Source organism: Rhinopithecus roxellana, chromosome 4 (assembly GCF_007565055.1).
Source record: "Rhinopithecus roxellana isolate Shanxi Qingling chromosome 4, ASM756505v1, whole genome shotgun sequence".
Lineage (NCBI taxonomy): Eukaryota > Metazoa > Chordata > Mammalia > Primates > Cercopithecidae > Rhinopithecus > Rhinopithecus roxellana.
The window spans coordinates 94458830-94472495 of NC_044552.1; positions in this window are offsets into that span (position 1 = coordinate 94458830).

Sequence of the window (13666 nt, forward strand, 5' to 3'; positions counted from 1 at the left end):
GATGAGTTCATGTCCTTTGTAGGGACATGGATGAAGCTGGAAACCATCATTCTCAGCAAACTATCTCAAGAACAGAAAACCAAACACTGCAGATTCTCACTCATAGGTGGGAATTGAATAATGAGATCACTTGGACACAGGAAGGGGAACATCACACACTGGGGCCTATTGTGGGGAGTGGGGAGGGTGGAGGGATAGCATTAGGAGATATACCTAATATAAATGACGAGTTAATGGGTGCAGCACACCAACATGGCACATGTATACATATGTAACAAACCTGCACGTTGTGCACATGTACCCTAGAACTTAAGGTATAATTTAAAAAAAAAGAAAAGAAAAGAAAGAAATACCTCAGTATTATCCTGTAGCAGACAAAGTCTTAGATGAAAAGTAGTTGTTTTATAAATCTGGGTGCTACGATATTGGGAGCATATATATGAAGAATGCTTAAAACTTATTGTTGAATTGAAAGCTCTGTGATTTAGTTATGCTCTTCTTCATCCTTTTTTACCATTGTTGGTTTAAAGCTTATTTTATCTGATGAAAGGAAAAAAAAAAAAAAGACCTTGGCTCTTTTTGGTTTTCCATTTGTGTGTCAGATCTTTCTCTGCCCTCTTACTTTGAATCTGTGGACATTATTATTATATATGTGAGATGGGTCTCTTGCAGACAGTAGAAGCTTGAGTTGTTTTTTATTGTTGTTGTTTTTTAAATCCAATTTGCCACCCTGTGTTTTTTAATGGGGTATTTAGACCACTTACATTCAAGGTTAATTTTGGCATGTGAGGTTTTATTCCTATCATAGTGTTCTTAACTAGTTGCTACTTAGTCTCTATTATGTAGTTGCTTTATTGAGTCTGTGAGCTACATACTTGCATACGGTTTCATGGTAGCAAGTATCAGTCTTTTGTTTTCATGTCTAGAACTCCCTTAAGCATCTCTAAAAGGGCCAGTCTGGTAGTGATGAATTCCCTTAGCAATTATTTGTCTGGGAAATACTTTATTTCTCTTTTCTTTATGAAACTTGTTTACCAGGATATGAGATTCATGACTTGCACTTCTTTTATTTAAGAATACTAAAAATGAGCCCCAAATCTCTTCCAGCTTTTAAATTTTCTGCTGAGTGGTCCAATCTTAGTCAGATGGGTTTCCTTTCATAGGTAATATGACCCTTTTCTCTAGCTGCCTTAAAGATTTTTTTCTTTTGCATTGACTTTGGATAGTCTGTTAAGTATGTGACTTGAGGTGGTCATATTGTACAGTATCTTGCCAGAGTTCTCTGGATTTCTTGTATTTGCATGTATTTGTATATTCTCACACTGCTATTAAGATACTACCCAAGAATGGGTAATTTATAAACAAAAGAGATTTGATTTACTGACAGTTCCACATTGGCTGGAACGCCCTCAGGAAACTTATAATCATAGTAAGGGCCAAGGGGAAGCAAGGCACATCTTACATGGTGGCAGGAGAGAGATAGATCTCAGGGGAAATGTCAGATACTTATCAAACAACTAGATCTTGGGAGAACTCCCTTACTCTCATGAGAACAGCATGGGGGAAATCACCCCTATGATCCAATCACTTCCCACCAGATCCCTCCCTTGACACAATGGGATTACAATTTGACATGGGATTTGGGCGGGGACGTAGAGTCAAACCATATCACTACATGTAGACCTCTCTAGCAAGATTGGGTAAATTTTCCTAAATTATATCTTTAAATATGTTTTCCAAGTTTCTTACTTTCTCTTCTTCTCTCTCAGGTATGCCAATAAATCACATAATTAGTCACTTATATAATCCCATATTTCATTATTTGTTCTTTTTAAAAATTATTATCTCTTTTCTTTTTTCAGATTGGGTTGATTCAAGGATCTGGTCTTTGAGCTTTGAAATTCTTTCTTCTGCTTAATCTAATCTGTTGTTAAGGCTTCCAAGGGTATTTTGAAATTTCTATAGTTAATTTTTCAATTCCAGGAGTTCTGTTTGTGCCTTTCATAATATATCTACCTCATCTTTAAAATCTTGGATCATTCAGACTTCTTTGTGTTGGATCAACTTTCTCTTGGATGTCACTAAGTTTCTTTGTCTTTTATATTTTGAATTCTATGTCTGTCTTTTCAGACAGTTTATGCTGATTAGGATCCATTGCTTGGGAGATAGTGGGATCCTTTAGTGACAAAATGCTCTGGCTTTTTATATTGTCAGAGTTCTTACACTGGTTTCTTCTGATCTGAGAGAGACAATTCTTTCTTTCTTTATTTCTCTTCCTTTCCTTTTCTTTCTTTCTCTTTCTCTCTTTCTTTCTCTTTCTTTCTTTCTTTCTTTCTTTCTTTCTTTCTTTCTTTCTTTCTTTCTTTCTTTCTTTCTTTCTTTCTTTCTTTCTTTCTTCTTCTTCTTCTTCTTCTTCTTCTTCTTCTTCTTCTTCTTCTTCTTCTTCTTCTTCTTCTTCTTCTTCCTTCCTTCTTTCCTTCCTTCCTTCCTTCCTTCCTTCCTTCCTTCCTTCCTTCCTTCCTTCCTTCCTTCCTTCCTTCCTTCCTTCCTTCCTTCCTTCCTTCTTTCCTTTCTCTCTCTCTCTCTCTCTCTCTCTCTCTCCCTCCTTCCTTCCTTCCTTTCTTTTCTTTCCTTTCTTTCTTTCATAAATTTGCTATTATTTGGGTGGGGCATATTGATATTTTATTCTTTTTTACCTTGGGTGTATGACTGTGATGTATATTGTGTATGATTTATTGGCTTTGTTTCTGGGTGCTTTCAGAGTTCCAAGGATCTGTATGGGTTCCTTGGTTGCAGATAGGTTTGTGTAGTGGCTTTCTGAGACATTGCTTGTTGTAGCAATGCAATTTTGTTTGCTTGTGTCATTCAGGCTTCAGTCCAGTTGGTGGTGCTTAAGAGTAGGAGCTGTCCAGTAGCAGCAAGGGCAGAGGCCAGGATGAAGCTGAAAAGCACCATCCCCAGAGCGCTTTAGCCTTCAGTAGTGGTAGAGCCACTGTAAAAGCTTGAGAAGTGATCGATTTCAGATCAGGATCCCCAAGCCTTCTTGAGAAGAGCCGCTGATGAGTCAGCCGCAGTGCACTGAGGTGGGGGAGGGTGGCAAGAGATAACCCTCTCGCTTTAGTGGTGCTGCCTCCAATAGCTGGTGCTATGCTCATGTTTCCTTTGACTTAAGGGGACTTTTGGTGGGCTGCACTCTCCCCTCCCTTAGTGACAGACTAAGAGTTACATCTCTGGTTCTGGGTGTTGTCAGTGGCAAAGAGTCTGTATAAGTTCTTTGGTTATAGATATTCTTTGTAAGGTGGCTTTCACAATTGCTGGTTGCAGTAGTAATGTAATGGATGTGGGAGAAGGCTCAATCCCTCCTGTGGTTCTGGGGTTGCAGCTGTCTCAGGAAGCTTATCTCATTTCCCAGTCTTATGTGCTTGCATCTGCAGATTTCCTATTGTGTTGTACCATTCAACCTCCAGGTCCATAGGTGGCTCTTATGGCCAAGAGTTGGCTGTGGCCCACATGGATGGGCATATACTTGATCCTTTTTTTTTACTAGGAGAAGCTCTGTGTTGCCTCAGGCAATGGGCTGATCCATGGAGTGCATAATGATCTGAGCTCCCTGTTCAGCCCCAGGGGAGGGATCAACATGGGTGGGGCTAGACTAGGTATGCTCACCAAATGTCCCCAATGGCAGTCACAGGCACCAGCTCCAGAGAGTAGAGAAGTCCAGTGAGCAACCCTCAGACACTCAGACATTTAGTTTAGGCATGGAGTTGAGAAACCTCCTCTGCTCTAAGTTCTCTGCGTGTGTAGGTGGGTGGCCTACATTTCTAATCTAGAAGAGTGGGTAGGTGCTCAAAATGCCTGAAGATATGTCTGAGCCTTGAGAGGAGAGAATACCACTGCATCAGGATCTGTGCACCTGAAGCAGGGATGGCTTATGCTTCAAATCCAGACAAATGATATACCATATACCTGGAAATATTCCCTAGCAAAAAATGGAGAAACTGAAGGTGCAACAATGTCTTTGCGAAGGAGGGAGCTCAGGTTCTTATTCTGGAGGATCAGATGTGCCTCATGCCAGGTGATATGCCCAGGGAAGGAGCAGGGAAACCACCACCATAACAAGGTCTTTGCATGAAAAGGAAGGATTGGCTCAAACTCCTAACCATTGGAATGGGTGTGCCAAATGCCTGGAGTTATGCTCAGTTGTGGAGTGAAGGAATTGCTGCCATACCAAGGTCTTTGCATCTGGAGGGGTGGTGGTTCAAACTCCTATTCCAGGGGGCCAGGTGCACCAAAGTCCTGGAGATATGTCTGGGAATGGAGAATATATGCTTCTACACCAAGATCTCTGCACAGGAAGATAGGGTCAGCTCAGGCTTCTATCCAGCTAAGTGAGTGGGCCAGATGTCTTGGAGTATGCCCTGATGAGGAGTAGAGAAACTGCAGCTGCAACGGGGTCTTCACAGAGGAAGGGAAGGAGAGCTCAAGCTACTAACTTAGGCAAGCAGGAACTCCAATTGTTTGGAAATATGTCCCCTGGCTGGGAGTAGAGTAACTGGTGGTAGAATAAGGTTTTTGCATGAAAGAGGCAGGAGGTAGCTTTGGCAATTAATCCAGGTGAGTGTCTTGAAATATGGCCGGATGTGGAGTGAAGGGAGCAGTGCTGCACCAAGATCTCTGCTCAGGAAGGGTGGGGTGGCTCAGGCTGCTAATCCAGATGAGCAGGTGATCTGAATGCCAGAAGATCTGCCTTGGGGCAGAGTGGAGAGGGTTCCACTGCACCATGATCTCAGGGAAGCAGGCTGGGGTCCCCAGCAATAGCACACACAAAGACTGGCTCCAGCTTGCCATGCTGGCCCCAGCTGCAAATCTCACTGCCAGGAGAAACCACGGCTGCAGCCAACTATCTTCCCACTCCAGACCTGTGATGGGGAAAAGCCCAATTCCAGCACCTACTACTGGTGTACTTTTCACACTTGCCACTCAATTCTGGTGGTGGAGGCCCTTCCCCTACTACAGATCAAGTGCTCCAATCTATTATCTCAGACTAAAATGTCTGAGTGGCTGCCAGGTCCCCAAAGAATGACTAACATTGTGTGAGCCTAGATTACAAATGGCTGTCACCTCTTGGTCCCAGGTCTCGGAAAATATGCTCCTTTTCCCAGTGCTTTTCCCTGTCAATATCTGTAAGTCTCCCTCCAAATTAGCTTCAGGGATTGGGAGAAACAAGATGCTCTCCCTTGGCCTGGGTTGCATGGATCCCTAGTGGAAAAGTGAATAACAGAGGGAGACCCTGCCCCTCTCATTTACTGGGCCTTCACTCACTTTTATTAGCCAGATGCTGACATGGGGGCCCACCTTCTCTTCCCCAGGATCTAGTGTCTTTAGGTATTCCAGTGTATTCCCATTTTCCATCTTGAATTAAAGCTCACAGAGCTCATTTGTATGCACTGTTTTATTATTTCCAAGTGCTGAGGCATGCTAAAAGCCTCTAATCCACTATATTGGAAAATTTTTAAAAAGCAACACTATAATTTATTTTAATTTATAGAAGAGAATTATTTTCTATGTTTTCTTGGAATATCATTAATCATAACATTTAATATATAAAAGTGCTAGATGAGATGAAGAAAAGTTTATGGCACAATTAAGTGTAGCATTGAGATAAAGGTGTTGATTAGCCTTGAAGCAGAGTGGCCAGAAGTTTGTATCTTGGCTGTGCAATTTACTAGCCATGCAACACTGGGTTATCTGTTGAAATATTCAGAATTTTACTTTACTCTTCTGTGAAATTCTAACAAAATAGCATTTTCTATAAGGCTGCTTAGAGATTGTAATTAGATATCTGTTAAGTGCTTATTCTTGTGTCTGATACCTAGTAAATGCTCAATGATATTTCAGTACTGAAAGGCAAAAGCATCTTTCTTTCCACATCTATTGTCCATGGGTTAAAGTGCAGTTGTTTGAAAAATAATTTAGTGCAAACAACTTTTTTAAGAAATGAAAGAGGGCATGATATTTATCTACCTTAAATGGTGCAAGTCCATATTCCTGAAGACAGTGACAAATATCTCATTTCAGAATTCTGTTTTCACCACAGGTTAGTGCTGGAACGTTGATATATTAAATTGGATTTTCTTTATTTAATCTCTGTCGGCAGCAGCAAAATGTACTTGAATTTCCCTGTTGAGAATAATATGCACTTGCTTTGCCATTTACTTGCCTAGAAAAGACATTAAAGTACTTTTGCTTAGCAAATGTTATATTGTTGGCTTAGATGCAACCCTACAGATACACTGTAAAGTATAATTTGATATCAGAATGCAATAATACCTACTATAGTTCATCACTACATGGCTGTTTCTGCACAGAGCCTCTTAACACGCTTTTCAAATCAGCAGACATTACTAATGGTCATAAACAACACACTAAGCACTTATGACAAGTAACCTCCATCTACTCTAATAAAGTTGCCTTCATTTCAGAACTTCTTCAAACCGAAATTCTGTTGGAAGCTCCTATGGCTCTATGAATTTGAAAGTAATACCCGACAATGTGTAATAGGCAGAAAAAGAGAGATGCTACTAGAAAAAAGCTAGGCATTTCATATGTTTATTGAACATTTTACATTCTTTAGTTTCTGGTTTGATCTAAAAAAACAAACAAAAAATCTACTGTTCATTGTGTCCTTTCCTTTAAGGATTCACTTGCTGCAGAACACAGTGATTCCTCCATTGGTGGCCTTTTCATTAGCTGTGTAAGTAAATACACAGTAAATGTATCAGTCAGAAACTGCCTGTGTCTCACACCTAGCCTACAAACTAGTTAACAGAGAATCTCCCCAACACCTATCACTGGGAAAAGATAAATCCAGCTGCAAAGAAAGTAATCCCACATTCATATGCATGTATCTGTTCCTCTCTGAAACAGATGCTTATTTTAAACCAACTGCCCTAGAGACATCAGAATTTGGTGTGATGTCATTCCTCCTTGAAAGTAATACAAAGAATCTTATTATAAAAAATACCACAAGGCCTTAAAAATTAATAACACTTTATCTGTAACATTGTTCTCTGTTAAAGTGCTGTGTAGACAACTTTCATTTTGGGGTTTCTAAGCACTTTGATCACCAAATAGTAATTTTGTCATTGAACTTCTATCTCTAAAGCCTCTCCTATGGATTTCCTATGTTAATTATCCCAAGAGCACTTTTAACAGTTATATACGTGATGGAAACATACAAGGATGTGGTTTGCTTTCACCACCTACTGACTGCAAACTAATTTGAATCAATTTTACATGGGAAAATAATCATTACTTTAAAAGATTTTAACTTTCCCTCACAGATTTAAGATTTATACAGAAAACTTTACATACATCTTTTCCCCTGTGGGAAATGAGAAAGATGAGTCAGAGTAACATGGGTGGCAGGGGAGGAAGAAGGCAAGGCATGGCCCATAGTGTAAGTAGGGAGAAAGAGACATTAAGAAGAAAAGGACCAGATTGAGATTCCATACTCTGGCATTGTATTGTCCACGAATCTCTATTATCCAGCTTAATTTTACAGATACAGAATGAGGCCAGCCAGGTAGGGACAGGTTTCCTAAAACCCCTGACATTAGGGAAGCATCCTAGAGTGGTTATTCAGCCTGTCCCCACTTCCCAGAATGAGGAATGAGGGCAGAATGAAGGCAGCTTTCAAATATAAATATTCAAACTCAGGCCTCCTTTAGGGTTGGGTCCTAAAAACTTTCACTGGGGTCTTGCTAGTTATCCTTACACTCTCTAAGATTGCTGGGAAACTGTTCCCACAGTTCACACTAGATTAGAGTAGCCCAGAAATTAATAAATTGCATGCCCTGCCATTTATAAGCTTTTTTTTTTTTTTTTTTTTTTTTTTTTTTTTTTTAGATGGAGTCTCGCTCTATCGCCCAGGCTGGAGTGCAGTGGCCGGATCTCAGCTCACTGCAAGCTCCGCCTCCCGGGTTTACGCCATTCTCCTGCCTCAGCCTCCCAAGTAGCTGGGACTACAGGCGCCCGCCACCTCGCCCGGCTAGTTTTTTTTTGTATTTTTTAGTAGAGACAGGGTTTCAACAGTGTTAGCCAGGATGGTTTCGATCTCCTGACCTCGTGATCCACCCGTCTCGGCCTCCCAAAGTGCTGGGATTACAGGCTTGAGCCACCGCGCCTGGCCATTTATAAGCTTTAATAGTGAATTGAACCCCTACTCAAATATACTTCCCTTAACTTCTAAACCAATAGCATTGATTATAGCACACACAATTCTGAAAGGGCACAAATGTGCAATAACAACAATTGTGTTTTAACTTTAATTTTTGATTCTTAGGTTTAAATGCTTTTAGTGAACTTTTTCCTCAGTTTTTGATAACTAGGCCAGTGCTCACAAAGCTTCATAAATCTAGGTTATTATAATCATTCTTGTTAGCAAAGATGCCAAAATATCATTTTACTTTTATTTCAGATGTATACATTTATTCATCTACATATATAATGCATATATAAAAAATGTATATTACATACACTTATATATATAACTGAGTGAATATATATAAAAGTGTGTGTATATATACACATATATACATTTGACAAACATATGTTTATATATATACACATATATGTTTATATATAGATACATATATACATTTGACAAAATGTGTGTGTTTGTGTGTGTGTGTGTGTGTGTGGCAGCCACCTGCCTTAGAAATTTTCCTTTATGGGTCACATTATGCAAGCTGTTTTGCTTTCTCATGTGAGTCATCTGGTTTCAGAATAATAAAATCTTAGGAATGAAATAAAATTTAGTGGTCACCTGGTACAACTCACTGTTTTGGGGAGAAGAGGAGGGGAAGTAAACACATAAATTATACATAAATGACAAGACCTGTCAACTTGTTTGAATTGAACACCAATATATAAATAAAAATAATATATTAAGCTACTTAACAATTTACTTCAGTCTAGACCAATAACTTAGCCAATGGAACTTACCCAATGGAAATCAGTAACTTACCCAATGGAAATCAATATACAAGATAATGAATATGAGAACCTGATACATAGCTATTATTGACTATGTACTGAAAGTTACACAAAAATAATATAGACATCACTGTTGTATTCAGGAAAAACAAAGGGAAGCTATGGCATTGGAAGCCATTAGAGAAAAAAACTAGCTTACGGTGGGTAGTACTGGCCACAAATAGAGTAGAACTACAAAAGGAAAATCTAAATGGGCTAGAATATCATGAAAGGAGAAAGGTATAAACTGGACTTGTAAGAATTGGGAGATTTTGGTAGATAACTGGGTGAGAAAAAGTTGTGTTTATAGTCAAATAAATTGAATTATATATACACAAATAAATTACATTTATAGTTGCATTACAGCACATAGTAAGAATGTAACCTACATATTGGGAAATAATAAATAAATAATATTTATGTGAGAAAATGGAACACATAAGGCCATTACACATTCTTGCACAAGGTGCCAATCTGATAAAAAGAACGTTTTAAGATAGTTTGCCTATGTTACAAGTTTAATGACACATGACCTCAAGATACTTAAGATAAGGACAAACAGGAGGCTTCCAGTTGATTTAGAAGTGAGGCGATAAAGACTAGGATAACATGATGGAAGTAAATATGGAGAATGAGAATGAAATATAAAATTTTAAAGAAAGAAACGCAAGACTTTGTATCCATACTTATGAGTGAATGAGGCACGGGTAGGGGCAAAATTGTATTGTCAAGGTTCACAGCTTAGTGGAGAGAATTCTGAATTTAAACGAAAGGGGTGGATTTTTTTTTTCTCTTGGGTTTAAGGTGGTTTCTAAAGGGTTGGAAAGGTATTGTGTTTTTCACAATAATTTTAGGATCAAAATGCCCCTTAAAGTCTACTGAGTTTGAGATGATGGTACATATGTCCAGCAGAAGTAGAATAGTCGTAAAAGATGGTTAGTTATAGTTGATTATCTGGAAGGTCACCCTAATTTGGGAGTAACTAAAATACAGGTGATAACTGAAGCCAAGGAACTAGATACATTTGTATGTGCATGTTTGCTTTTAGATTTCGACATCCATACTCCTTTCTGCTTCCATAGTGTTATGTTACACAGGGCTTCATCTTTTCATTATCCAGCCTCCACCCAGGATTAGTGTAAAACATGTCACAACAGGGTTGAAGAGGGTTCATAATGCTTCTGGCATCATTCTTGAATCCACTGCTTCACTCTTTAACTATACAAACCTACTCTTGGGGGAAAGAGCTAAGAGACATCATCACCTTATTATGAATCTTATCTAATATATTCTCAGCCATGAATATTTAGATTCTAAGCCTTATCTGTATTAGTGCATTTAAAGATTTTTGTTCCCTGGTAAAATAATTTCAAACATTTTTGAGTAGTTAAGTTTAGCCTAGGAGGTATGCCTCTGCAATTACGCTAGAAGACAGTCATGTTTAACTCTGAGCCCGTGATAAATGACTCCTGCAGAGCTAAATGTGAAGTAATAAGGCACAAACTTTCTTCCGAATTATTGAATATTTAATAAACTCTGCTTACTGCATTTTAAGTCTATGGCTATGGATTCTGAATTTTTGAAAATAACAATGTTAAGCAATTTTAAATTGACTAATTTACTAGAAAAATCTTACTCTCCTTTATGCCACAGAATTTGTTATGATGCTTTCAAAGGTATAGTAACTATAAAGATTCAAGGAGCAAGGACAATCTGCTTATTTAAATTTTAACCCACAGAATTATTCTTTGTCATTGATTATTAACACTTAATTCCACCTATTTTAATTTTATTTCAGTCTTCATATTCAATCTTGGTCTGACACTTTCTACATGAAGCCTGACATCATAAAGACCCAAAGAGCATTCTCATGATATTTTGAATTACTATAATTTAAAAATTGATTTCTGTTACCATACAATGACCACCACAGAGGGAAAAATATTTTCTGCATTGGTCAGTTGTGTTAGAGTTAACATTGAGAATTTTGTGTTTGTCCATCTGTAATTTCATTGTAAAACCTTAAGGAATTTTGCTTTTCCTGATTATTAGCTGTAAGAACAAACATAGCTATATTTTATAATTAAGCAATTATTTTCTTTAAATGTTTTAGTGAGTACCGTTACAGTGGGTTGCACGTAGAAGTTTCTCTAAATAAATTGAAATGACTCTAAAACATGCCTGGAGCATGTGTAGTCTGCAAACAAAACCAACAGTTATATTATAATGCAAGCATATGGTAACTATATTGCTTCTGAAATTATGTAATTTCATTTCTTTCATACCAATTATATTGGTACTAACTGAGCTCTGTGTAAAATGACAATCAAAGACTCTAACTCATTTACTGACAGACTATGTGTGGAAAAGTACAAAACAATATTGAATACTAGTTTTATTTGCTATTTATATTTATTTATGGAAAGTGGCAGCTATAATTAATGTAGTCAGAGTTCATAACATGTAAATGGGCTGCTAAAATATAGTGAAACTTGATATAGTTCAAATATTGCAGCCATTCTGCCTCGTAGATGCAGAGCTATACTATGCATTCAACTCTAAAATGGCTCTCCATGGAGGTTTCAGCATCTATTTTGAATTACCATTGTTTCTTTGCACATTGGGAATGGTCCAAGTGAAATCCAGATTCAGTGGCCTTACTTGTTCTTCCACTGGTTTCATTGATAGTTTAATGGCAAGCAAAACCTAACAGGATTTCTGCAGTTAATCTAAATTTGTGCTTCCTAGAGTCTTTCTCCATAGGTGAACCAAGTAATTTGTTTAAAGGACTGTCTAAACATAGAGGAAGAAAAACATAGCACTAAAATTACCAATCCCTCCAAGAAAAACAGAGGACTATGGAGTCATTAGATAATACACTAACAATAATAAATAACTTGCCAATTATTTACTGAGAGCTTCATATGTGGAAGAAATAGAAAGATAGCTGTGAACTTAACTCTGTTAAAAGAGTTTAGACAAAATAAATTTAACAGAGCTTATGTAGACAAAGAAAGAATGATTCATGAATTGGGCAGCACTCAGAACCAGAAGAGATTCAAAGAGCTCCTTTCTGCAATGTGGGCAGTGAGGGTTTGTAGACAGAACAGGAAAGTAGAGAACTAGCTTGACTGATTATAACTAGGCATTTACCTTATTTGAACATGGTCTATTAATAGTTGGCAGCTTGTGATTGACTGAAACTAGGTTGTCTGTAATTGTTTGAGACCTGGCTATATGTTATGCGGGGAAAACAAAAAAGCTCTTAAATTAGGTTTTGGTTTGTTCGTATACTAAGTTGCAGTTTGTTAAGCAGGGACCCAAAGAGACAGCCTCAGGTCAAATTTAATTAAATAACTTAGAGTGCAATTATGCAACTTAGAGATTGTGGAATACTGAATAGCAACAAGTCTTTGTAGCGGGAGAGGCTAGGTTTTAAGTCTTAAACAGTCCATTTACCAGCTGTGTAGACCCAGTCAAGTCTCTTAGCCTCCATAACACAATGCTTGCTTCTCTGCTGAAAGGATATATTACCTATATAGCAGTTTATAGTTGCTTTCTGGCTTGAATAAGATAATATTTATAAAGTACCCAGCACAGCTTGGCACATAGAAGGTAATAAAAATAGCTGTGGTTTTGGTGTTATTACTGTTGTTACCCTTATTGATGCTGTCATCACAATATAGAGACAAATGCTCATTTTGCACAGTAACACAATATCATTAGGAATGTAAACGAGGCTCAGCCAGGTAGGATAAAAAGGATTTTACTATACAAAAAAAGGGTAAAATTGGGACAGAAGGGTGGGGAACAACACTAGAATAAGCAGAGTCATGTGACTTTGCATATACCTTGCTTTGCCAATAAAAATTGAGCAGAACATGTACCATTTCTGAATGGAAGCATACAAGAGCCAGAACAGAATGTTCTATATTCATTTTTCCCAGACGTTCTCTTGAGGTACTGTTTGCATGTGTCACTGAGTGAGGAGAACATAAAACAGAATCTTTAGACGTTTTGATAATTATGAAATAAATCTTTATTGTTTTATGTCACTGAGATTAGTAGGTTGCTGGTTCCTACAATATATTCGATCCAATCCTTATCAATACAGCCTCATTCATGGCATCTTTGAGGACTAAATAAGGTAAAGAGATTACAAGGTAAAGAGATTTGTAAAAAATTGGGAATAAAAGTGTCAATGCCCAGGAAGAACCCAGAATATCATTATCAAGAGTATGGATGCAACATAAAACTATCGAATTTATTTTGTGCACTTTTAATGAAGAGAGTTGGCATAGTGAATTTTTGAGGGGTGATGCTTAACAAGTAAAAGACAGAGGTTGGAAGAAGTTTTTGCATTACACAATAACAAAAGAAATAGGAATGTGAAGGAAATAGGAGGGGAAGATTTGAAAGGATTCAAAGTATTGATAGAATATATGTTGGCTAATTAAATTTATAGGATACAGGACAGTAAAAATAAACTCTACAATCTCTGGCTATGTTGGCCAGGTATATATTAATGAATTAAATGAACTAGGTAACAGGAAAATTATTAACCAAATGTATGTGCTTTTAAAAGCCGTTGGAAACTTATACAAATCATCTTGTATGTAGATAGTATAAT